The sequence below is a fragment of the Nyctereutes procyonoides genome, unplaced genomic scaffold, assembly GCF_905146905.1.
Source record: "Nyctereutes procyonoides isolate TBG_1078 unplaced genomic scaffold, NYPRO_anot_genome, whole genome shotgun sequence".
Lineage (NCBI taxonomy): Eukaryota > Metazoa > Chordata > Mammalia > Carnivora > Canidae > Nyctereutes > Nyctereutes procyonoides.
The window spans coordinates 50,798,382-50,824,938 of record NW_026575135.1 but is presented as its reverse complement, the minus strand read 5'-3'; the positions used below and the strand labels follow the sequence as shown (position 1 = coordinate 50,824,938).

The 26,557-nt window shown below is 47.7% G+C and overlaps 1 long non-coding RNA gene across 1 annotated transcript in view; it reads left to right on the top strand.

The window, feature by feature from the left end:
- Positions 1–26,557, top strand: part of LOC129494952 (uncharacterized) — a 72,701-nt gene that overhangs the window by 3,419 nt on the left and 42,725 nt on the right. The window lies entirely within an intron of this gene.

Here is a 26,557-nt window from a genome sequence, read left to right as displayed (position 1 = left end):
TTACCTCTTGCCTGTGTTTTTAGTGTCATACCTAAATCATTATTGCAAAATCCAGTATCAGAATGCTTTTCCTCTAAGAGTCGTGGAGTTTTAGGTCTTACATTTAGGTCTTTAATCCATTTTGAGATAGTTTTCGTATACCATCTAAGGTCAGGGTCCAAATTCTTGTGAATTTGCAGTTTTCCTACAAAGAGTTATTTAAAGTTATTTAAAGATAAGATCTGATTAATGGTGACAATGTACCATATTTGACCATATCAGGTGGAATAAAATACCACAACATTTATATACCTTGATAACACAAAACAAAAAGCACTCAAACTGACCTTGGAGTTTTTGTTAGTTCTGTGTTCTCATCTTTATATCATTGAGTAGAAATACTCCTCCTTTGAAATAACACAGCACACTGTCAGCAGTACAGGATTTTTCCTGACGATATGAATCTCATGGAGGTGTTAGTGGGAAGATCGATGAATCATCCAGGCTGTGAGTTGCCAGGCACCCGAGTCCATCATTTCCTGCCTGTAAACTGGATCCTATGCCCTTGCTCTCTGTTCTTTCCTGATTTTCCTGGCGTCACAGATTTTAAGGGCAAGGGTTAGTGTTAGTGCTATGATTTTGTTACCATGAGTTTCTAAACAAAGCTGTAGCCAGACAGCCTCCACTGTGCACTAGTTTTTATGGGTTTGGGCCCCAGATTCAGAGCCCATGAGCCAAATTCTGAGCCCTCAGTACAGTAGACACACTAAACCTAGAGGTTCAAAGCATTGCAAAACTTTTCCATTTGGTCATAATTTAAAACTCTTCCTAGAAGGTTGATTCTTTCAACTGTCGGCCAATACCCACAAGGAAAATTGATTCCCACTGTGTGGACTGCCACCAGAAGTGGGAATTCAAGGGCCCTGTGCTGCCCACACTGGGTGTCCACTCGCCCCTACCACCTCTAATACCTCAAGTCACCTCCCGCTTTTGGAATAGTCATCGTGAGCTGGAGGAGGACTCAAATTTCCTGGGAAGAATGCTATATCATGGAGGCTTCTGGGGCCAAGAAAAATAACCCGGCCCAGCTCTGAAGCTGTGAGCCTCAGATGCCACCTCAGGAAGCTGCCATCACCATGGGTAGTGCAATCTGGCTTGATTTTGTCAAAACAAAGGAAAGGGCCTCTAGCAATTTCTGCGGATTTGTTTTGCAAAATTAAATTGTCTGCTTTTAATTCTCCTTTACCAGTTTAATACCTATTGGAATTCCAAAACCAGTGACATTCAGAAAACCCACCCTGGAGTAGGTGACAGATCCCACATGACCTGCATTTCAATCTGGGACCAAAAAAAAATGAGACCATGGAAACTTCCAAAGAGTGGGGGCCTTGGCAGTAGTCTCCCCAGACTTTGGAGCTCCTGGACCACCCCCATGAGTACATGTGCTCTTTGCCCATAGGGACTAATAGCTGTCTCTACACACAGAACAGAACAGAACAGAACAGAACAGAAGCTTAGCAGACTTGCTCGCTCTAGGACCCTGACCATGGCATGGCTCCAGAGCCAAGTTCCAGATTGTTTGTGTTTCCAAGTGGGTATTCTGGACCTCTTCCCAAGGAAGAGGCTGGGCCCAAGGGTGAACCGGCCTCCTCTGCACCCAGCCTTGGGTGGGCTTCGCACTAGCCAAGCACAGGAGACAACCCCCACCTCATGGAGACCCAGGTTAGCGCAGGAGACAGACCCTCAGACAAGTTCCAGCCAGGGAGACCCAGAAGGGAAGCATGAATACCTTCCCTTGTTGGAGTTCCAACAAGGTCCAAGACCAGCCTGGAGGGTATAAGGAGGGCTTCCTTAAGCGGATGATGCCAAGAATGGGTCTTGGAGAAACAGCAGTAGTTGGCGAAGTTAATAAGGAGGCTCAGATGTCCCAAGAGGGTGCTGTGCACAAGCAAAAGCTCACTTAGAAGTTTGAAAGAGCCGGATGTCAGGAGAACCACAAGAGAAGGAGAAGGCTGCTACTTCCTCAGCCCTCCGCATAAGCTCTTGGGGTACTGCTCTCATCATGGCTCACAGCTCCTCCCGGCTCTGCCCCTCCAATTCTCTCCCTTGATCCTGTCAAAGCCCCCAAGGCTGGTTGATGTGACATGTTGGCCTTTGTCACTTAGCTTGTTTTCCTGTCTCTGCTGTCCTGTTGAATGTCCTATTTATGAGGGTCCAACCACGGCCTCTCATAAAGCACATGCAGTCAGTGCCCCTGGGACCATCAGAGAAAGGGGCTGCAGCATCCATCTGTAAAATCTGGATAGTTCCAAACCCAGAGGTCTTGCTCAGGTTCATGGCGAGAGGGAGGAGGTTTAGTTTCTGAGATATTTTTTTCCAGACAAAATATGCAATATTTCTCCAAATGTTCTAGTTCTGTTCTGAGATGCAGGCTCACAAAGTGAAAGGCTTTTTGTTTGTCTTGTTTTCATGTAATGTTTTGAAAAAGCAGTGGATTCGCAGAGTTCACACAGTTTTTGAAAAGATAAATGGAGGCTGAGTTGAAAAGTCTGTCTCAGACTCCCATCAGGTAACTGCTGTAATGAGTGGCCTGTACACACCTCCCGATATTCTTTATGCAGGTACAAGCAAACAGGAATATACAGCCTCGCCATGCCCTCCTCCTTCCTAAGCACTGTCTGGTGCCTTGCTTTGTGAAGGTGTCCTTAAGACCAGCAGCTCACGTTCTCCCCAGGGGCTTCTCACTCTTAAAATTATTCTCCCTGTCCTATGATATTTCACAAAACTAGCCCCAGCCATGACAACAGATATTTCATACCCTTCACGCATGACATTTTTCACATATGCTTTGCAAATGTGCGTCTTCGTTCTGAACCGAATGTTGTCGGAAATATGTCTTTTCCACATGGCCACTAATATAATATAAAAAGCATGTTCCCTTTCCCTTGGCCCCAGGGGGGCACTATATCATGAAAATGGAAAAGTGATGAGAAAATGAGAAATCCTGCCAACAGAGCTCTCTCTCCAAGTGGTTTTCCAGAGGCTCCCTGGGACCGTGTCACCTCATGAAGCGTAAATCACCAACGAGGCCTGGTGAAGTTGTCACCCAGTGGCCTAGTACACGGCTCTTTCTGTTTGGTGGCCATTGACTCAGAGCATCCACGCCATCGGTGTTGGCCTCTGCCGGCCACCGGCAGATCCATCCCTGGGAGGGGCACATACTCCCCTCTGGGCCCCTCAGCACAAAGACCCGGGTTTCCACTTGAGGCCCAGGACCACTGTGGTTCAGCCATTCAGAGGCAAACCTCAGTGCTGACGGGCTTGCTGTAGACCATGGGATGCCTCCAACACCTTTAAATACAGCCCAGGGGCTGTCCGTTCCACATTGGCAGGCCTTTGTGAGTGTTTAGTACGAGCCAGGATCTGACCTGCCTGGAAACCTGGGAACCTGGCTAACATACCAGGGCCCTGGCTTGGCAAATGCCAGCCCCAACCTGCCTTTCCGTCCCTCCCTCCCCCGTTCCTCTAACCCCCTTATGCACAGATTATGGGTAAGCATGGCTCACAGAAGCAAGACTTCCCCCAGCCTTTTCCTCTTGGATACTTAACCTATACGCCCAACTCTAAGAAAGATTATAGTTTGCGGGTGCTAGGGGGCACTGTTGGGCAACTTTTGTGTGTTCCAAAGGTCTCTTGCCTGTGTGTATTTGTTTCATGGACTTGAATTTTTTTTAAAGGTTTATTTATTCATTTATTCATGAGAGACACACAAAGAGAGGCAGAGACATAAGCAGAGGGAGAAGTAGACTCCCTGTGGGGAGCCCGAGACCCCAGGATCATGCACTGAGGCAAAGGCAGATGCTCAACCACTGAGCCACCCAGGTGCCCTGGACTTAAACTTTTAGAATAGTTTTAGGTTCACAGCAAAATTAAGCAGAAAGTTCAGAGTTCCCACATACCGCCTGCCTTACCCCGACACACAGCTTCCTCCACTATCAACATCCTGCACCAGAGTGGTACACGGATTATCATCTCTAAACGTGCACTGACACATTATCACTCAAAGCCCATAGTTCACATAGGGTCCACTCTTGGTGTTGCACATCCTATGGGTTTGGACAAATGTATGACGGCAGGTATCACCATTATAGTATATAGAACAGTTTCACTGCCCTAAGACTTCTCTGTGCTCTGCCAGTTTATGCCTCTGTCCCCTGCAAACCCTGGCAACCATGCATCTTTTTACTGTCTGTCTAGTTTTGCCTTTTCCAGAATGTCATATGGTTGGAATCACATGGTAGGTAGCTTTTCTGATTGGCTTCTTTCACTTAGTAATATGCATTTAAGTTTCCTCTATGTTTTCTCATGGCTTGATGGCTCAGGTCCTATCACTGCTGAGCAACATTCTATTACCCGAATGGACCACAGCATATTTATCCACTCAAGAGCATCTTGGTTGCTTCCAATTTTGGCAATTATGAGTAAAGCTGCTAGGGACCTCCATGAGCAGGTTTTTGTGCGTACATGTTTTCAACTTAGAGTAAATAGCAAGAAGCAAGATCACTGGATTCCTGCCCTTATGTCTGGAGGGCAGGTTGTTCAGTGGGGAAGGCTCACTGGGACCTTAGCAGACCCAGACTCTGTCAGGGCCAGAACTCCCCCTACCTCATCTCTTCAGAGTCCACTTCCTGTCCCTCTTGGTGGCATTAACTCAGTCTGTCTTCATGTGGTTGGAGAGGTGCCTGAGAGATGTGAGTGAGCAGAGCTGCATCTTGCCCACCTCCCCTCCCCTCCCTTTCATCTTGTACTCCACAAATTCAAGGGCCTGTAGAATGTTTTGGTATGAACTGAATTTTTTCCCCCAATGCCAGCATTTTTAAAAATCAAGAACACAATGTTTCATTCATTTCTGGTATTTTCTGTCATCACTGGAATGACTGTCAGGGCTCTTATTTAAATTTTGCAAACACGCAGCTGTATCAGCAAACTGGTTACGGTGATTTACTGGGCGGGGGAGGGGGGGTTGATTGAATTCCCCCGCGGAGCCCTAGGAGGGCTGTCCTAACTTTCAAACACCTGTGATGCTTTGTGGCAGAAATGCTGGGAGCACTTGACACACGCTGATTAATTTGATTTCTTCAATAGGCCTATAAAGCAGGGGCCACAATTGTCCTCATTTTACCGATGAAGAAGACTTAAGAACAGGAGTTAAGTCACTCACCTGATGTCACACCAATAGTCCATATGATGTCTTTAAAGTCTGTGACCTGGGATCCCTGGGTGGCGCAGCGGTTTAGCGCCTGCCTTTGGCCCAGGGCACAATCCTGGAGACCCGGGATCAGGCTCCCGGTGCATGGAGCCTGCTTCTCCCTCTGCCTATGTCTCTGCTTCTCTCTCTCTCTCTCTCTCTCTCTCTCTCTCTCTCTGTGTGTATGACTATCATAAATAAAAAAAAATAAAAGTCTGTGACCTTAACTACCCCACACCCTGCCTCCTGATAAAGATGCTCTGGGGGCTAGATGAGACTCCTCAGGAAAGCAAGACCAGCCCTTGGAAGTGGAGGGGAGCTTCACTGGGTCTCCCCAGGAGTCCAGGCAGGAAATGGGGGGATGCTCATTGGGACTCAGATCAGGTGTCTCTCAGGGAAAACCTTGGAGGGAAACTGACTGCTGGCTGGGTGCAGGCCTTCAAGTCCCCATCCCCTGTTTTGCCCTCAGAGCAGGCAAAGCCACCTTTCCACCTGCCTATGTACTTCATCCCAGTCTCAAATGCTATGAAGTGCTGCCACTTATTGAGGGTTTACTACATGCTAAGTCCTCTACATTCATTGTCTCATTTAACCCTCTTGATGACTATATTATGTCAATCTGTCATCCCCATTTTATGGAGGAAGAAACTGAGGTTTGGAGAGGCTCCCTCATTGCCTAAAGTCACGGAGCTCATCATCCGTAGAGCAGGCTGTGAACACAGTCAACGACTGAGATGCTCAGACCCCCACCACTTCTCTCTCCAAAGTGTGCTCCTTGCCTCTTGCATTCTGCTCCCCTCCCCGCTTTGTTCTGATTCCTGGCCCGGTGTCATCCTCAGCTCCCAAGCAGCCCTGCAGCCTCTCCTCCCCTCTCTAAACCTTGGCCTGATTTCAGCCTTTCATCTCCATTCATTCATTTATCAGACCCAGCTTCTAATAGTGACATTCAAGTCTACCATCTTTTTCATTTGCCATTTGACCCATCCATTTTTGAGAGGAACAATATAATCTCCTACCATGCTTATATTCTCATACCTTTCCCTTCTTGATCCTTTTAATTTAGTCAAATTTTGCTTTATCAATTTCGAGATCATGCTATTGGGTGCCTACACAATCCCCAGTGGTGTTCCTCTGCTTCACTATATACTCTGCTCATAATGTCTGTCCTTTGGTCAATGCTTGCCTGCTTCATTTTTTTTCTATCTCATTAATTTTTCTGAGAGTTTGGTTTAGGTGAAGTTTCTTTCATTCAGTGATTTAACACTTAGTGATTGAGGACCTGCAATATGTTGGGCACTGGGTTTGGCCCTGAGGATTCAGCCATCAACTGGTGGCTGGGGACACTCACTTATTAGGGCTTTTGCAACAGAGCACCGACTCTGAGCCCATGCTGTTCTGGAAGCCAGAAGTCTGAAATCAGTATTACTGGGTTGAAAAGTGTCAGCAGAGCTGTATTCTCTCCTTTCCCTCCTCTACAAAATGGAGCCAAAATGATGACCACCTTCCAGCATTCTTGTGAAGATTTAAAGAGCTAAAACAGGCAAAGGGCTTACAGCAGAGTCTCAGACTAGGAAACATGAAATAAATAAATGTTAACTGTTGTTTGATTTTCAGTTTCTACAGGAGACAACTTTGAGAGCAAGCTATTGCTTTGTTTTCTGAAAAGGGGGGAAAATAACCAATGGGACATTTGGTTTTATATAGAAAAGGCCAAGATGCTTTTTTGGGATGGAGAGCTTCCAGGCAACAAAATAAAAATCTTGAGAGTTTTGTATAATCATGTGAAAGGTAGTCTTCGTTCAGGGTAGAGCTGTGTCTCTGGCCGTTTTGCTTGCAGGAATAAAAAGGAAGCAATTCTCCTCTCAGGGAACTCAGAAAGCCGGATGTTTCTGGCACTGGGAGAGCACAGCATGACCGGGCTCTCCCTCATGGAGGAGGTGCTAGCCAGGGGTTCCAGAGAGAGTGGGTCAAGAGGAGCCTGAGGCCAGGCTGGCTTTAGGACTTTGAGCCTGATCACTCCTAGGAGGTAGTTAGGGAGTTTCCAGCATGCTCTGTGGTTAATATTCTTTCAGGCAAGTCTGGTCCTTTTGGGTTTGGGGGAGTCTTGGGGGAGCACCTCTGGCCACATTTGGAGTAATGAGGTCCGGGCAGTGGCAGGACCTGGGCAAATTTGTTACAAGGTGGCAAGAAGTCACCAGAGAAAGGAGAGGGAGGAGTGTGAGTCAGGAAGGGGAACAAAGAAACAGCAGCAGCCAGGATTCAAGGGAAAGGCAAATTCAACCTGCAGACCTCCCAGAAACACTGGGGCCGGGAACCTGATAAAAAGCTGACCATCCTACGACCAAGGAGGGCAAAACCTGGGTCTCTTGCGCTATTTGGGCAAGAAAGAGAAGCCTGACCCTTGGGAACAATGGGTATCTGGGCATCTGGGTTACAGATTTGATTTTCTTCTTCGCAGTAACCCTATGATCATGGAGCTTCTTTTTAAGGTGGGGAGAGCGAGGCACAGAGAAAGTAAGTCCCATGCCCTGGTCCCACAGCTAGTAAGTTAGCAGAGCTGGGTGGGTCTGACCCCAAAGCCTGCTGGTCTCCCAGGGAGCAGGCCCTTGCCTCAGTGCTGCAGCGCCAGTAGTCGGCCTTCCACGGAGGAGGGTTTCTTGGCAACTCCTGGCCTGGAGAGGCTGGTGGAAGAGAAGCCCTTCCGGGATATTCCCAATGCAATCTAGGACTTCCTACCCACTCCCGGGCCTTGCTTTTCTTTACTCAATGAGGCGACCACACCTGCTAGTGACGGTGCGGTGGCGTGTTTGTAGGTGGGCTCGGGAGGAGCGCCCAGAATCGCGCTTGATATCACAGCCTTGGGGCGGCCCTGCAGGTGCCGGGGTCCCCCGCCGGGTCAGCTGCTTCCTGCCAGGCTGAGAAGCTGCCTGTAGATGGCGCTCGGACCCCGCTCCCCGCTCTACGGTCAGCTAGGCCGCGCCCCAGGCTGCAGGTCCCAGGTGCCCCCTGCGGGTCCCAGAGTCAACCAGGGTCGCCAGCCTTAGGAGGACGAGCTGCCTCGAGGACGAGCTGCCTCTTCACTCTCCTCCTCCTCTTCCTCCTCCTCCTCCTCCTCCTTCTCCTCCTCCTCCCCCTCCTTCTTCTGCTTCTTCTAAGATTTTATTTATTTATTCATGAGATACACACACACAGAGAGAGGCAGAGACACAGGCAGAGGGAGAAGCAGGCTCCATGCAGGGAGCCCGACGAGGTACTCAATCCGGGGACCCTAGGATCATGCCCTGGGCCAAAGGCAGGCGCTCAACCGCTGAACCACCCAAGTGCCCCTATTCTTCTTTTAACTGACACTTATGTGACACCTGCTGAGTATCAGGGCCTGTGCTGTGTGCTCAGTGTTCAGCGTTCATGGTCCAATGAGGAGGACAGGGTGACCACGACCAGGAGAGTAGAGTCCTGGGCAGGAACTTGAGAGTCCAGGGAACATTAAATTCCTGGGCTAAGTGGCCTTGCACCATCTGGGGGAGAAGGCTGGAGTTAGTGTTCTCATGGGCTGTGCCTGAGGGACTATTTGGGACCAGGTGCCACCAGGCACACAGTCGGTGCTCATCTGCACAGTCGGTGCAGATGAGGACGTTCTGGAGGCTGTGTGGCATGGCAGTAGCACCAGCAATGCCAATAACAGCAGTGTGATCATTTCCTGGGGGCTTTTTGGCTCCTTAGAGTTTCACTATGGCGTTCTGGGCACCTTCTTTGAAGCTGCTGTGCCCCTAGGGCTTTGAGCTGCTTCTGGCCTTGAAAAGAGTCTGAGCAAAACATGAGAGACACCTAACTCTGGGAAATGAACAAGGGTAGTGGAAGGGAAGGTGGGCAGGGGATTGGGGTGACTGGATGATGGGCACTGAGGGGGTCACTTGGCGGGATGAGCACTGGGTGTTATGCTATATGTTGGCAAATTGAACTCCAATAAAAAATTTTTAAAAAAAACAAGGAAAATAGTCTGAGCTGCAGGGCAGCTGGGGCAGCAGTCTGCAGAGGGAAGCAGAACAGAAGGGAGAGAGTAGAGGGGCTTGGGTCAATAGAAGAGGACATAGTATCCTACATTCAGCACGTCTCCTGTGACCGGCACTGTACTAGGCCCTCTATCCTGTATCATCCTCACAGCAAGCCTTTCTGGAGACGCTATCTTTTCTGCTAGGCACATAGGACTCCAGAGGTTCAGGGAAGGACAGTCTCAGGTCCAGATGTACTCAGGCTGAGTGGCAGATGAGAAGATGTGCCACTGTGATGGGGAGTGGGGTATCTGGGGGCCACTAGGCCTGGTCCCTCTTTGTCAGTGATGGAGATGGGGCTTGTTATTGAGCATATCCGTGCATAGCTGGTCAGTGCCTCTTCCTGAGTCAGGCTAGCTCCTGACCACATACCCCAGGCCAGCTCTGTTTGTCCCCTGGCTGCTTGGCCCCAGTGGCACACTGTGTCTAGGGGCCACTGGACACAGAGTCCAGAGAGTAGGTGGGGGGTGGCAGGGGACGGTCCGGCAGATGCGTCCTCTGCAAACCCTTCTTTCCCCATCTGGGACCTGGGTCACCTGGCCCACCTTGAGCAGCTCTCAGCCTTTCACTTGCCCGGCTCTGGTGTCTGGTCAAAGTCTGTTTACAGCCTGCTTCTGTGCTGGAGTCAACCAATAATGACCACAACCCACACCGTCTCTAACCCCCACTCCCAAGCGACTTCTCAAAACCAGCCCCTTGAATACCCTCCCAGCCGTGCCTGATCCCCAGTCTCTCGCTTTTTTCTTCCTTCAAATAGTTCATTATTTTGCACGGAGATTTTGCTTTTCTTTGACTTTTTTTTCTTCATATATAACCCGATAAAAGAGCTCCCGTTATTCCAGAATATATTCTGGGACCTATTTTGTGCTCAATTACACACCATCTATAGTTGATTTTCATGAAATTTAAATAACAAAGAGGGATGCTTATGTCATTTCTTCCTTATAAAAATACACCCTTGAAATCCTCTCTCACTGGAAAGCTGCAGCGTGTCCACAGTTTAACAGCTTGTGTGTGTGCGTGCGTGTATGTGCTGCCTCATTAGAAGTGCACACAGAGTGAGGTGTGTCCTGGTAACAAGAGCTAAATTTGCACTCACTGTCCCCAAGTGGAAACAGACTGCCCGGAACGCTAGGACTCAGCAGCATCTGCCACTCTCTGCAACAGTTTCAGGCCAGGGCCGCCCGACAGGAAGGTCAGAGCGTCCATCCCGGGGCTAGAGATCTAAGGAGAGTGTGTGTTGGCAGGGACCAGAGGCATTGCCCATTCACCGGGCAGGATCTTTCAGTGGCAAGACGCTCAATGCCCAAACTGGACTTCCCAAACCTCATGGGCCCCTGGTGGCAGCTGGCAGCGTGGAGGTCTGCATGCCTCACAGCCCAGGCAGAGTGAGGCCTTGAATCCTTGAGACCTTGACCAAAGTCCTAGAGTTGAAGGTGGTGGCTAAGAAACAAGAGGGCTTGTTCTTACCATGGGACCCTGGTAATGGGGCTATTCTGTTGAGCCATGAGATAATGATATTTGAAATTCAATTTTAAATTTCCCTCTTCTGGATTGAACTCTCCATGTTAAGGCCCAGCGGAGAGAAGCAAGAGAAAATGAGTCCCTGGGTAGGGAAGGGGGCTGCCAAGAGCCATAGACAACTGAAGTATCTAGACTTGTAGGAGAGGGGGTTTGGCCCCAGATCTAAGCCCTCATTCCTCATGTGCCAAAGCCCACTGCCTGTGGCCCTCTAGGAGGGACTCTTCACAGAGAAACTAAGGTGCTTTGCTCTACATTGTGATCCCAGGGCTCTCCCCTTGGGAGAGGGACCTGCTCCCCACAGGCTCCACTGAGTAGGAAGACTTGGTTCAGTGGACATGGAAACTGAATCCAGGTCTCCCCTCAAGGAAGCTGAGGCAGGAGCAGAAGGGCACCCCCTACAACGAGAACCCTTCTGGGTGATACTGGCAATCTGGAGATGACCTCCTTTGGCCCAGCCTACCATCCTGACAGCTTGGAGGAGTGGGCCTTCACCTGGGCCTGAAATGGCCCAATGCTTGAGAGAGCAGATGAGGGGAGGTCTACGTGGAGGAACAGCACCACAAAGACCAGGAGCAGGACAAGTTTGGAAGGAGGGAAGAACATTTGCAGCTGCTAAGTGTTCAAAAGGTAGTTGGGAAGTGTCCCAGAAGTGTAAATCAGGATGAAAATATATATTATTATGGGATTAGGATAAAAACATAGAACTGTGTCCAGAAGCCCCACGCTACCTGGGCCCGCACCTGAATGAGAGTTGCAACAATACTTAGTTAAGGGTCCAGACACCAGGAAATCAACAACAATGAAGCAAATCTTAAAAAGAGAAACGAATGAAACTAATCATTATTTCCAGTGAATGACATAACCATACTGAAGGAAGAAAAAGAAAACTAACCCATGTAACTTTTGAACACAGTACTTTGACCATATACCCTCAGTTTAAGGCAAAAATGCAAAACTTAAACTCTACTTAGAATGTATTTTTCACAGTTATATGAGTACAGCAATTTTCTGTGTATTGTAGGAATAAGCAAACGAGTAAATATATACATAATGTTGAGAGTCAGATTCTCACTGTTGGGGAAGGGAATAAAAAATATGAAATAGAGGAAGGCTGGAAAGAATTCCATGAGTTGGATTAGAACCATATGATCAGAGGTATCAGAACATACAATATATATAATATATACATATATGAACAAATATACATATATACACACATACATACATTTGTCAGCTTTGTACAGTGAAAACTTCTAGAAGCAAAGGCTGAACCTCAGTTCCAATGAGCACACTTAATATCTAAGTTCTGGTTTCTAAATACCATTCCTTACTAAAAAAAGAACCAGGGCTCATTGGAGGATGGCTGGGGCAGGAAAAGTACATGATGAACATGAGACATCTGTTTATGCCCGAAAGAACAATGGGGATAAATCCAAATGTCTAGAAGCCAGCTGGAAATTTGACAATTTGGATGTCAAAACAAAAAATGGTAGTAAAAAATTATATAACCCATTGAATACAAATTGAACACCAATAAAAAATAAATTTATTATAAAAACCCCATTGAATAAAATAAGAATCCACGAGTCCAAAATAGTATAAATGAATGCATGAATGAATGAATCAATAGGTGAATGGGTAAATGAGGGGGAAGAAAAACATTTCCTTATAGTACAATGCCAATTTATGAATGGAGAAGGTATGAATTGAGTTAGAAAACATTAGGTAATAATTGATAAAGGCAAACATCAACAATGGATGCTAAAGCTGTCCGTGAAAGTTTGAGGCAAATCAGGATATTGAGAATCTCAAGGAATCTTCCCACAAATCACTTACGAATCATAAAAATAGTAACTATACAGTGGAGAGTCCTAACCTTTAACCCCTGCTTGAAGTTAACATCACCAACATTGGGATAATTCAATACCAAGTGCCTCCTCATCTGATGCATTGAGAAGAATCACCTCTCGCTTTTCACATCACTTCTATGGTATTCCTGTCAAAATGTTCAACCTGAATCTGATGATGAGGAAATGTCAGAAAAGTCCATATTGAGGGACATTATACAAAATAATTGGCCTATACTCCCCCAAAATGTCAAGGTCATGAAAAATAAAGGCTGAAAATCCCTTCCAGATTAAAAGAGATTAAGGAGATATACAACCAGAAGCAGTATGTGATTCTATATTGGATCTTGATCTGCAGGGAAATAAGTAAAGAGGACATTATTGGGATAACTGGAGGAATTTGAATACAGACTGAACATTAGGTATTAGTATATATCAATGTTAAATTTCCCAATTTTGATAATTAACCTGAGATTAAATTTTTAAATGTTCTTTTTCTTAGGAAACACACGCTGAAGTAGTTAGGGTAAAGGACATCTCTAGCCTGTGGTTCTCAAAGTGTATTCAAAGAACCCTGGGGTGGGAGGTCCCTGAGATCCTCACATGGAGTCTGCAAGGTTTTTGTTTTCAAGCCACATAATTATGTGAGATTGCATTTTCATATAGTTCAAAAACATGGCTGGCCAACTTGAGAATGCAGGAGCAGATAGGTAAGTCTAAGTTGTCTTCTATTAAGCCAGATATTAAAGAGATTTGTAGACATGTAAAGCAACATCACCCTTCTCACTAATTATTGTTCCAAAAAACAAAGCTCTTTTTTATTAAAAATGTTATACGCTAACATGAAGTGAGATTATTATTTCATTCATTTATTTAATTTCAGCTTTACTGAAGCATAACTGACAAATCAAATTGTAATATATTTAAGGTGTACAATGTGATGATTAGATAAACATATACATTGTGAAAGACTTCCCACCCTCCAGTTTACTAACACATCCTTCACTTCACATATTTACTTTTTTTTCCCCTTTATATTCTTTTTTGGTAAGAACAATTACATTCTACTCTCCTGGTGAATTTTAATTATATAATATGGAATTATCAGCTCTACTGTATACTTATACTACTGTATAAGTTATACTTTGGATCCCTCGACATTAGTCATCTTATAAATGAAAGCTTGTACCCCTTTTTTTTAAGATTTTATTTATTTATTCATGAGAGACAGAGACCGAGACACAGGCAGAGGGAGAAGCAGGCTCCATGCAGGGAGCCTGACGTGGGACTCGATCCTGGGTCTCCAGGATCACGCCCTGGGCTGAAGGCGGCGCTAAACCGCTGAGCCACCCGGGCTGCCCAAGCTTGTACCCTTTTCACAACCTCTTTTATTTCTCCCACCCCTCAGCCCTTGGCAACCACCATTCTACCATTCTACTCTGTTTCTATGAGTTCAACTTTCTCTGTCTCTCTGTCTCTCTGTCTCTCTCTTTTTAAGATTTCACAGATAAGTGATATCATGCAGTATTTGTCTTTCTCTGTCTGGCTTATTTCACTCAGCATAATCCTCTCTGCCTCCTTTCCTTTTTGAGGCTGAATAATATTCCAGCGTGTGTGTGTGTGTGTGTGTGTGTGTGTGTGTGTGTGACATTTTCTTTATTCATTCATTTGTTGAAGGGCACTTAGGTTGTTTTCTTACCTTGGCTATTATTAATAATGTTGCAGTGAACATGGGAGTAAGGTATCTCTTCCAGATAGTGATTTATTTTCCTTTGCATATATACCCTGAAGTGGGATTGCTAGATCATATGGTAGTTCTATTTTTAATTTCTTGAGAAACCTCTACACTGTTTTTTATAGTGGCTGCACCAGTGTACACTCCTACCTACAGTGCACAAGTGTTCCTTTTTTCCACATTCTTGCCAGCATTATCTCTTATCTTTTTGATAATATATAACCTAGCAGATATGAAGTGACATTTCTGTGGTTTTGATTTGCATTTCCCTGATTAGTGATATTGACAGTCTTTTCATGTACCTATTGGCCATGTGTATGTCTTCCCTGGAAAAATATCTATTTGGGTCCTTTGCCCATTTTTAAAGTTGGGTTATTTGGCTTTTTGCTGTTGAGTTGTAGGAGTACCTTGTATGTTTTGGGTATTAACCCTTATCAGATGTGTGGTTTGCTTCCATTCCATAAGTTGCCTTTTCTTTTTTTTTCATAAGTTGCCTTTTCATTTGTTAATGATTCCTTTTGCTGGGCAGAAGTTTTTTTGTTTGATGTAGTCTCCCTTGTTTATTTTTGCTTTTGTCCTCTTTGCTCTCAGTGTCAAATCCAAAAAATCATTGCCGGGACTGATATTGAGGAGCTTGCTCCCTATATTTTCTTCTAAGAGTTTTATGGTTTCAGGTCTCATGTTCAAGGTCATTTGTTCAAGACCATAATGTTTAATCCAGTTTGAGTTTTTGTGTATGGTGTCGGTTAGTGGTCCAGTTTCATTCTTTTGTGTGTGGCTGTCCAGTTTTCCCAACACCACTGATTGAAGAGACTAACCTTTCTCTGTTATATATTCTTGATTCCTCTGTTGAAAATTATTTTTAAAATATTTTATTTATTTATTCATGAGAGACACAGAGAGAGAGAGAGGCAGAGACACAAGCAGAGGGAGAAGCAGGCTCCATGCAGGGAGCCCAACGTGGGACTCGATCCCAGGACCCCAGGATCATACCCTGGGCTGAAGGCAAACGCTCAACCACTAGCCACCCAGGCGTCCCTCTGTTGAAAATTAAGTGACCACCTATGCATGGGATGGTTTCTGGGCTTTATTTTTGGTCCTCTTGATCTATGTGTTTGCTTTTATGCCACTATACTGTCTTGATTACTATAGATTTAAAATATAGTTTGAAGTCAGAACATTGGTGCTTCCAGCTTTGTTCTTCTCTTTCAAGATTGCTTTGACTATAAGGGGGTCTTTGAGGTTGTGCAAGCTGCCTACTTTATTCTTTTGTGGATCCCAGTAGTTAAGGGTGTGCCAAGACCAATCAGTGTCCCAAAGGGGAGTATCACAGTCAGCCCATGGTTGCAGGCTGGTTAGAAGGTAGACCCTCAGACAGTGGCTTGTAAATATGTAGTCAAACCTCTGTTAGGAAAAAATGCACAGATAGATTATTTTGCCCATTTCCAGGACTGGAGAGAGAGAGTCCGGATGATGAGACACTGGGATTTCTGAACTATGCAAAAGGTTCAAAGAAATGACATATAGAATAGAGTACTTGAAACCAGGGTCATCCTAGGAATTCAGGGATGAGTGGTCACCAACTTTTTCAAACTATTTCCATGCCCACTACAGGGATTTGGGAAAGGGGAAGACTTATATGTCCACGGGAGACATATTCGGAGTTCTCAAGAAGACAGTCATGGAAATACAGATAATGCATTTCGGTTCTGGCTTCGTTAATTAACCAGATAGCATCAGGTGATGAGTAACTAGGAAGTCCCTGAATCTTAGAGCACTTGGTTAGTAAGCGTTGTAAAAATTAAGTCCAAGCATCTACTACTTTGTCTAAACACACATGAGAATAATTATAAACACAACCAAAAGCTCCCAACAGCTGGATCACTATCACTAACACCTTCAGTGTTAGCTGGCAAGAGAAAGGGCCTGGGGGAGCAGGACTTGATGGAGATCCGACCCAAATGCAACGGAATACCCAGACCAGTTCCAATAACCAGCTAACCCCAGAGCCTGAATCACACACAATTTTAATCCAGAGCAAACTAGAGCACCTGCAGCCTGAATTCAATATGAATCCAAGCATCGGTTGCCTAACGCTATTAGATATCATCATCAACATAGTCTTTAAGCTGCATCTTCCTTGGGACGCCTGGGTGGTGCAGCAGTTAAACGCCTGCCTTTGGCTCAGGACATGATCCTGAAGTCCCGAGATCGAGTCCTGCATTGGGCCCCCTGCATGGAGCCTGCTTCTCTCTCTGCCTCTCTCTCTGGGTCTCTCATGAATAAATAAATAAAATCTTAAAAAAAATAAACTGCATCTTCCTAGGAAGCTTCCAGACTTGGAGTGAAAAGAAAAACAAACAAAATTAAACACAGGATTATTGTGTGATCCAACATTCCAGCTTCCAAAAAGAAGCAGGGATTCAAGGAGATATTTGTACAGTCATGCATAGCAGCATTATTCCTAGTAGCCCAAAGTGGAACTGCTCTGAGTGGTTGGGCTGAGTGTCCATTGACAGATGAATGGTCTGAATGAAACAAAATGTGGCACATACAGGTAACGGAATATTATTCAGCCTTTAAAAAGGAAGGAAGTTCTGACATGTGCTACAATAGGGATGAATCTTGAAGACATTATATTAAATGAAATAAGCCAATCAGAAAGGACAAACACTTATGATTTCATCTATATGAGGTGCCTGAAAAGGCAAATTCATAGTGACACAAAGTAGAATGGTGGTTGCCAGGGGCTGGGGAGCGGGGACATGGGGAGTCATTGTTTAATGCCTAGAGAGCTTCATTTGGGGATGATGAAAAAGTTCTGGAGATGGATAGTGGTGATGGTGGCACAACAACGTGATGTACTTAGTATCACTCAACTGTACACTTTAAAGTGGTACGTTTTATATGTATTCCATCACGATTTAATGAACACGAGGAGCATTAGGAGGGTTCTCAATCTGTATAGGTTCTCAGTAACGGTGGAACTGAGCTTCGGAGTGCTTGGCCTAGAGGGCTCCCCATGACCCAGGCTTAGAAGGAAGCCTTCTGGGCTGTTCAATGATTCTGAAGGGACACAGTCAGCAGAAACCCAACAACAGGTTTCTCCAGAACTCGGGCTTTCTTTCACCTCCTTGGGCGAAGTTGCCACCTCCCAGATCAGAGACCAAAGAGCAGAGAGGAACCAAAGCGGGGAGGGCATCTTTAAGGTGCCCTGATCCCGTTGCGCCCTCCCAGGGGCAGCGTGTCCTGCTGCCCTGGGCTCTCCCCCCTTTTCTGCCAGGTACCACTGATCATAAATAGGCATAGATAAAGGAAGCCCCAGTCCTGTCCCAGTTCTCCAGCGGGCCCCTCGGTCGGGGAAGAGGCAGGTCCTCCGAGGCGTCAAGCAGAACTCACGTTTCCAGCTGCGCAAGAACCTCCCCGCAGGCGGCGTCATTACCGCATGCAGAAGGGGTCTTACCACGGAAAAATTTCTCACCCCTAGGAGGGCAGGAGGGATGCGAGGGGGAGGGGATGCGGGGCGGGGGGTGGCGCTTACAACCACAGGGACGTGTCTCCCTCCCTTATGTTCCAAACAGGGCAGTAGAAAAATTGAGGTTTGCAGATGAGTAACTACTCAAGATGTGCGTCCGCAGAGCCTCACCAAGCCCAGAACGAAGACACTCCCCTCGCGCCTTCTCTTTCCCGGGAACCTTCCAGCCTTCCGTCAAGACGGAAGAAAAAAAGGGAGAAGCAGGGCCCTAAGTAACCTTCCCTGCACACCAGCTCTCCTTGCAGCCCCACCGCGCAGCAACTCTTGGATTAATCTTTCTTTTTTTCTTTTCTTTTCTTTTCTTTTCTTTTCTTTTCTTTTCTTTTCTTTTCTTTTCTTTTCTTTTCTTTCTTTCTTTTCTTTCTTTTCTTTTCTTTTTTTCCTTTTTCTGCTCAATGGATTGTGGTCAAGGCCATTGTAACGTGAGCAGTGCCTCGGAGGGGATTGGCCGAGGGGGCTGCGAGGGGCCCCTTTCACAGAGGGCTAATTGCGTTTCAGACCACCAGTATTCGGGAGCTACAGATGTCTTCCTTCATTGGCCTCGGCAGCACAATTGAACCCATCTGTTGCATTTATTCCGCTGGCTCCCCCACCCAGCCCGCCCCCACCCCTCGCCCCCACCCCCTCCCTTCCCTTGTCTGCTGGGCCTAAATTGAAAACTCATCAAAATGTAATCCAAGAGCAGTTTGGCTGCCGGGCGGCCGAGAAGGGGCTCAGTGGGAATAAAGGCCCCCCGCCACTTTACACACGGGCCAGAGCCTGGGGAGCCGGGTCACAGGCAGCCTTAGGGGGGAAAGTGAGAAGTTAGCCGGCAGATGGGCTGCTCCACGCGGCCCTATAACCCGATGCCTCGGAACAGGGGCCCTAGCAACGGGTAGGCCCAGGCGGGAGGATGCTGCTGCCCCAGAGGTGGCGACCCCACCTCGCAGGCCTCGCCCCTGGCCGAGGATGCTTCGATTTCAAACGGGGCTGGGGCCAGGGCTCATCACTCTCTGACCCCCATCTGCCCTCTGGAGCTCAAAGGGATTTCCAAGGCAGAGAGGGCAGGGCCGGCGTGGCCTCACAAGGGCTGGGGAATGTGGCATGGGGAAGGCAGCCTGCCCGCCAGCCCCCACCGCCTGCACGGCCCAGGCTCCCCTTCGTCCCTTCCTCCCTCAGCTCTGCCTCCTTGGGATGCACTTAGGCTCTTTCCTGCACCTGCTTCTCCTTCTCCCAAGCAGGCAGTGAGCTCGGGAAGGTGTGGATGCAACTGCTGACCCTTTCATGTTGCCCAAAGCAACATGAGGTCGGCGGGGAGGCTGGCCTGGGGGCTCTGTGCTGGATGTCAGTATAAGCCCCAGCTCGGGTCTCTTTTGAGGTCCTTTTCCCACTACCTGCTTATCCTGGTCCAGAAATGGGGCCATTTCCTTGCAGAGCAGCTGGCGGCTACACCCTCCCACCTGTCTGCTGACAACTTCTGGGGGAAGGCAGGCTGCCAGGGGGCATGATGTTTTTGGATCAGTAGACCTGAAGAAACGGCTATGGTAAGGTTTCGCTGGCGGGCACATCTGTGAACTGTGTGCCTAGAGCTTTGTAGAGGGCATGCACAGCTCTTTGTTGTTGAAGAGTGGGCATGGGGGTTCCAAACAGTTATTTTTGATGAAACCCATAGTAAAATACATATATATATATACACACACTTTTTCATAGCAATCTAATATACACACAGGTAAATAACTAAAGCAAAAGTTTCACAAAATAATACTTCCTCCAAGTCTATGAGATGCCCTCTGATATTTCCTATTCTAATATTCCATTCCATTGTTTAAAATGCCAGTCGTGGGACGCCTGGGTGGCTCAGCAGTTGAGCATCTGCCTTCAGCTCGGGGTGTGATCCCGGGGTCCACAGACCGAGTCCCGCATTGGCCTTCCTGCGTGGAGCCTGCTTCTCCCTCTGCCTGTGTCTCTGCCTTTCTGTGTCTCTCGTGAATAAATAAGTGGAATCTTTAAAAAATAAAATAAAATAAGATGTGAGTCGTGTTGATTCCCTACACTGCTTTTACAACCTACCAGAGTAGTAGTTCTCAAATACTCACAGCCATTCGGATCCCCCTGCAGCCCCCAACCTCTATAAAATTCCAGGCCCCTGGGCCCATCTCTGAGAGATGCTGGGTGCATCTGGTGCTGGTGTGGGGCCCATGAATAGATATTTTTGGCAAGGCTCTCTCCCCTTGAAAGGGAGTTCCGAAAAAAAAAAAAAAAGAAAGGGAGTTCCGCTGTACCTTGACAAACTCAGCTGCTTCCAGTGGGCTCTGTGGTCTCAATCCCGTGGTCTGAGCAGGAAACAATAGGTTGACCAAGATGGGCAGCTCAAGGTGAGGCCTTCTGAGGTCGCCACCTCCCCACCACGTCTTAATTAAATACTCACCCAGTGAGAGTGTGGATGTCAGGTCTGGCTTGGCTGGCTTTTAATTGAAGTGTTAATTTGTTGCTGCAGAGTGAGGGCCCTGCAGTCCCTGAGCCTTCATTTACTGCCATCCTAAGCTGATTAGCTGTGCTGGGGGGGAGAGAGGGGCACAAGCCATCAGCAGGGGAGCTAGCTGGGCCGGAATCAGGCCTTGGAGCTGCCTTTGCGGAGAGGGGGCAGGCCAAGGCCAAAGCCTTCTGCACCTGCCTCATCCTGCCCACCAGCCGCCAGGCAAGCACCTGCCCCAATGGGCCTCCAAGGAATCGACCTAGTTTCTGCTCCCCTCCCCCACACCCCCCCAAGTCCATCTCGATGACAAAGAGGCACCTTTGTCCTGTAAGTCGCACACCATTGTCTATAGGATAAACAGCTCTTTAGCTTGATGCTCAAGGCCTCCCAGAAACCAGCCCCCAGAGCATCTCCCAGTGTCCCCCCTCTCATGCCCTCCCTTCACCCTAGCTGAGCCAGGCTGCTCTCAATCGCCACTCGGGCTGTGCACTTCCATTCTGATCTTTAGCCCTTTGATCCAGGTGCCTCCACCCGGAATGCCCTTGCTGACTCTTGCCCATTCCTCAAAGCTCAGCATTACTGGTACCTCCTCCGGGAAGCCTTCAGTTGTTTTTCTTTCTTTCTTTCTTTCTTTCTTTCTTTCTTTCTTTCTTTCTTTCTTTCTTTCTTTCTTTCTTTCTTTTTTTAAAGATTTTATTTACTTATGAGAGACACACAGAGAGGTAGAGACACAGGCTCCATGCAGGGAGCCCGATGTGGGACTCGATCCTGGGTCTCCAGGATCACGCCCAGGGCTGAAGGGGGTGCTAAACCGCTGAGCCACCCGGGCTGCCCAAGCCTTCTGTTCTGATGGGCTGTCAGGAGCAGGACTTACTGCAGAATCAGACGAGCCAGGGAGAGAAGGAATGGGAAGGATACACTGACCTGGGCACACAGGAATGCTGGAGAATCACGCCCGGGGAAGGACAGGATGGGCAGCTCTGGCTTGGGCCTGGTCCTTCTATCCCTGAGTCCTTTCCCTCTTGGCCTCTCTGTCCATCCTTGGATATCTGCCTCTTGTTGCTGGAGTGAATCTGGGTCTGCGGTTGTTGGCTCTAGAAGGAGGTAGTCTGGGCTCAAAGCCTGCCCTGGCTACTCACCAGCTAAGTGACTCTGGGTGAGTGATTTCACCTTCCCAGACTTCACCTCCTAGTCTCTCCTGCCTTCTCCTCCTTCGTCATCTTCCTGTGGGTCACAGGTTCTGGCCCAGGTCCTCATCTCTTAGACTTGCTCTTTTGTTTTTTTTTTTTTTTGGTGAACGTCTCCAGTTTCTTCCCTGGAGAAGCCACTGCAGCAACATCAACATCTGCCCTCTGGGGACTTTACAGCCCACCCAATAAAATGAGGAATCAGAGACCCTGCAAACAAGCCCCACAGCTCGGCCTTGCCACCCGCCTACACCAACACCCCAGGACAGCCTCAGTCCCCAGCGAGAGCAGCGCTCATGGATTGGACTCTTATCCTGAGCCCTCCACTATGCTAAGTACTTTACAGAGCTCGTGGCCAGGAAGAGAGCCATTACTAGTTAAAAGAGCAGAAACCCAAGGTTTAGGGTGTGTGACTTGGTCAGGCTGCATACCTACATTGTCTGAAGCCAGAATGATCTTTTGAAAATACGAATGGATCTTGGGAGCCCCCGTCTCACCTTCCTTCCCTCAGTGGCTCTCCATGGCTCTGGTCCCTGCTGACCTCTCCTGTCTACCCTCTCACCTTACACTGCCTCATATTTTCTGCACTAAGGACACATTGCCCTTCTTTTTAGCCCCTAGTATGTAACACTCTTCCCATAACCACAGGGCCTTAGCTCATACCATTCCTACTGAGTAGAACATCTTTTGGCCTCTCTGCCAAAATGAGCTCCCATACATCCTTCCTCCAAGTAGCCCGTTCCCCCTCGACTGGGTCAGAGTTCCCCCACCATAGCAGTCTCAGCCCTTGTACCTTTCCTCTGTGGCCCTTGTACTAATAAGACATTACCCCTCCAAAACCCTCAGATGTCCAGCAAGGGATCCACCACACTGAGCCTCCCCAATGGAGGCATAACTCCCAACTTCCAAAATCTACATGAACATTTTGTACAAGAGCTCTCTCCCTGCCACATTCTAAGCAAAATGAGGGCATGGCCTTTATTGTTTTTTCTCACTGCTTTATAACTTCAGGTCTTATCATAGTGCCTGGCACAGAGTAGAGAGCCAGTTATTGCATGCAGAGTAAAGGATGTAGGAATTGAACCCAAAATGGGGCTCTCCACCTGGTCACGCTGGGCTTCCCAGGAAGGCATGTTATGGGATCAGCAGTTTGAGGCTTCCGGGCATTCAGGGGTCATCATCAAGTTGGAGCTGCAGGTGGCCTGGGGGTGGGGGCAGTAGACGCTGCCACTGTCGCAGTGGGATGAAAGCTTCTAGGGGTGGGGAAGGGCCACCTCAGGCTGATCCTGCATGAAAAAGGCTAATGTAAGTCTGTGGAGGAGTTCCCACCAGCCCCTACGGGCCCCATGCCCTCACAGGGCTGCCTGCCCACCCTGCACACAGGAAAGCCCTGCGCTCAGAGCCAATCCCAACACCAGCCTGGCTCCCAATGCCCAGCAGGCAGCCTGAGCAGCATGAGCAGAGCGAGCCACTCCTGGCAAGGCCAGGTCTTTCTTCTTGAGCAGTGAGGTCACGGCAGCAATGTAGTGGCCTCCAGAGAGCCTCTCATCCCCCAACAAAGGGCGTAGCCCTGGGGTTAAGAGCTGGGGTTATGACCCCATTGCGGAGGCCCCAGTGTGGTGGATCCCTTGCTGGACATCTGAGGCCATGTCACTCATAGGATGGGTGATGCTGCCTTACTGCCAACCAGGCCAACCTTGCTTTGGGGGCTTCAGATGCCCTCTGACCCCGGGGATATGCAGACTGGAGGCTCATCTCTTGGAGGCTGGATGATGGTCAGCGGGCTTGAATGAGAGGGAGAGTGTGCAGCCCATCAGCTCAGGCCCAGCATAGACAGATTCGAGGTCCAAGGAGACTTGGGACCCCTAGTGCTACCCTCAGGTTCCCTTCTGAACCACAGAGCTATTCCCTCAGCCAAGGCAGCTTGTTCTAGCTGCTGGGACTCGTGTGCCACACAGAGGGACTACCCAAAGTCCTCTCCAACCTCTTCTTCTGCTATTTTTCCCTGCATATGTGTGACTTGTGAGATTGAACCAGCAATAGGAAGGGAAGATTGTAAACAGGTGAGGGACCCCCTCCTGACCTGTATGCCCACTGCCAACAGGTAACCAGCACCCCGAGCCAGTTAAGGGCCACTTACTATTTCTATAACTTTAGTCTACACTGAAAGCTCTATGTGCCTCAGTTTCCTCAGCTATAAAAAGGGACTAATAATAGTACCAATCCCATTGGAATGTTGTGAGAGTAAAATGAGATAAAACACGTGGAGCTCTCAGAATAGTGCATTTATTGCACTCCAAAAGCATGTACATAAATGCTATGTTTAGTAACAAGTGCTTGTGCGTGTGACTTCCAGAAAATTTCATGTAAATCCAAGCAAATGTGCATGTAAATGTGTGTATCCATCCTTAAAAATAATACACTTATTGGAAAATATGCACACTATTCTACACCTCACCTTTTTCACTTAATAATATAGCCTGAGTGTCTTTCCATGTGGGCAAAGACAGAGTCCTCTGTGATGGCAGCATCGGCCCATTATGTACAAAGACTTCCATTTATATAAGGAAGTGCTGCCATGGGTACTTAGTGCCATGTTTTTGCTATTAAATCAACACTGCCATGAACCTCCTTGTTTATCATAGTGATGAGTGCATTTTCATCTGCAAATGATAGAAACCAAATGCAAACTGGCTTCATTGAAAAGGAGAATTTATTAGTTCATGTGGCATACGTATGGCTTCAACAAGATCAACACAATTCTGGTGCTCCTGTGATGGCTTCAGCTATCTCTATCTCTATCTCTATCTCTATCTCTATCTCTATCTCTATCATCTCTATCTCTATCTATCTCTATCTCTATCATCTCTATCTCTATCTCTATCTCTCCCTCCCTCTCTGTCTCCTTCATTTCTTGGCTTTGCTCCTGTCTGGCTTTGTTCTCAGGCTCTCTCTACAGAAGGCAAGATCTATTCCAAGCTCACATCCCACCAGCTAAACCTATGAACTAAGCCAAATGGCGATGTTAATTTCTTATTAACAAGAAATTAACAATTTTCTTGTTAATTCCAACAAAAGTCCAGGAATAGAGTCTGATTGTCCTGGCTTGAGTCACTTATACTTTCAACTTTGTACACACATGACAGTAGACCTAGAACATATTTTATTAAAAGTGCAATGATGGGCCAAAGGGAAGGGTCATTTGCCACATATTAAATCTTCTCTGCCAATACCTGGGCATCACAGAAGCCCTTGACTTCATGGAAGAGGAGGAGGTAAGGGAAACTCTGGCCAGTTTGTGGCAGGGACAACAAGGCAACTATCCAGTGATGGCTCTCACAGTCCTCATAGTGCCCAGGTGGCTGCCAGAAGCAGCAGACTCCTGGCCTGGCAATCAATCATTACTGGGTGCCTCACCCAGCACCAGCTGACTTTACCAGCCTCATATCATATCATATCATATCATATCATATCATATCACTCCCTTGAAATATGGCAGGTGCCATGTGTATGCAGGTACATGCATGTCTGTGTGTGCGCGTGTGTGTGCATACATGCACCCATGTTGCCAGGCAGCAGTGTCAAGAGCTGATGCTAGAAAGTCAGGCAAATCTCAAGTTTTGTGCCCTGTGCACCTAACAAAGGAATTTGGTTTTATCCCCAAGTGTACTGTATAGTCTAAACTGCACTAAAGAGTAGTTCAGGGGATCCCTGGGTGGCGCAGTGGTTTGGCGCCTGCCTTTGGCCCAGGGCGCGATCCTGGAGACCCGGGATGGAATCCCACTTCGGGCTCCTGGTGCATGGAGCCTGCTTCTCTCTCTGCCTATGTCTCTGCCTCTCTCTCTCTCTCTCTCTCTGTGTAACTATCATAAATAAAAAAAAAAGAGTAGTTCAGTTTCTAAACTGAAATATTCAGAAAGTCAAATCTGCAAGAGAACATGAAGCAGGGAAGTGAGGGGAGGGCCTCTTTGGTCCTTGAGCTGGGTGATTTGTGGATGGAGGAGGACTAGGAGGGGAGGAGAGGTTCCCTTTCTTTCTTTCTTTCTTTTCTTTTTTTTTTTTGAGGTTCCCTTTCTTGAGATTGAGGAAGTTGGCCAGGGGTGAGGAGAGCACTTGGGGTGGAGGAAAGACCGAGGATCAGAGGGTCTAAGAACTGGATAGAGAGAAGGCCAGAGACTGAATTGAGAGGGTTGTAGGGGTGTAAGTGTGAGTGCGAATGTATATGTGAGGTTTCAGAGATGGAGGGAGCAGTGGTGAATGATGACCACATCTAGAGTGTGGTTATGAGAGGAGTAGCTCAAGTGGCAAGAGGTGAGGGTCACTGGTGGGCCTGGAGGTGAGAATATCTCTTTGGGGTGAGGGCTGGTTGTCCCACCAAGCATGCAAATCTTGAGGTAAGGCCTAGTGGAAAAGAAGATGGAGCCTGGAGCTAAACGTTGCTCAAGAACTAGTCACTCTCTTAAGTGTGACTATTATCATCATTGATGTCCTTGTTGGTCAGCTGGGGTGAGGGATGTGTGGTATCTGGGGGTGTGGAGAGCTGTTGCTTCATGTGTTTGCTCCTGGGTATGGAAACTCATCCCTGGGCAAATCAAGAAGAGGAGGCAGGCCTGAGCCAGGCCATAGTCAAGAACTGTGGGTCAAGGTGCCAGCGCCTGCAGTTCGGTGGGGTTTGGGTCGCTAGGAAACCAGGCAGGCCTCTGCCTGGCGGAAAGCTCCCTGTGTGGAGGGCCCAGCACCGGGGCCTGTTCTCCCAGTGCCCCAGGGATAATAAGGACTTCAGAAAGGACAGCCCTGAGTCAGGGCTGAAAGAGGCTTTAGTTCCTTGTTTGGCGGCTTAAAAAAGGCAAACAGAAGCTTTTCTCCTTTGGGGATCAATGTGAATCCCAGAAAATCCCATTATTTCCCTTTGAGATCAGTGGCCTGCTCTTGAGGGCTTTCTCTTCCCCAAGGCAACAGCCCTCTCCTCGCTCTGTGTGAGCATCCTGCCCCTGCGTG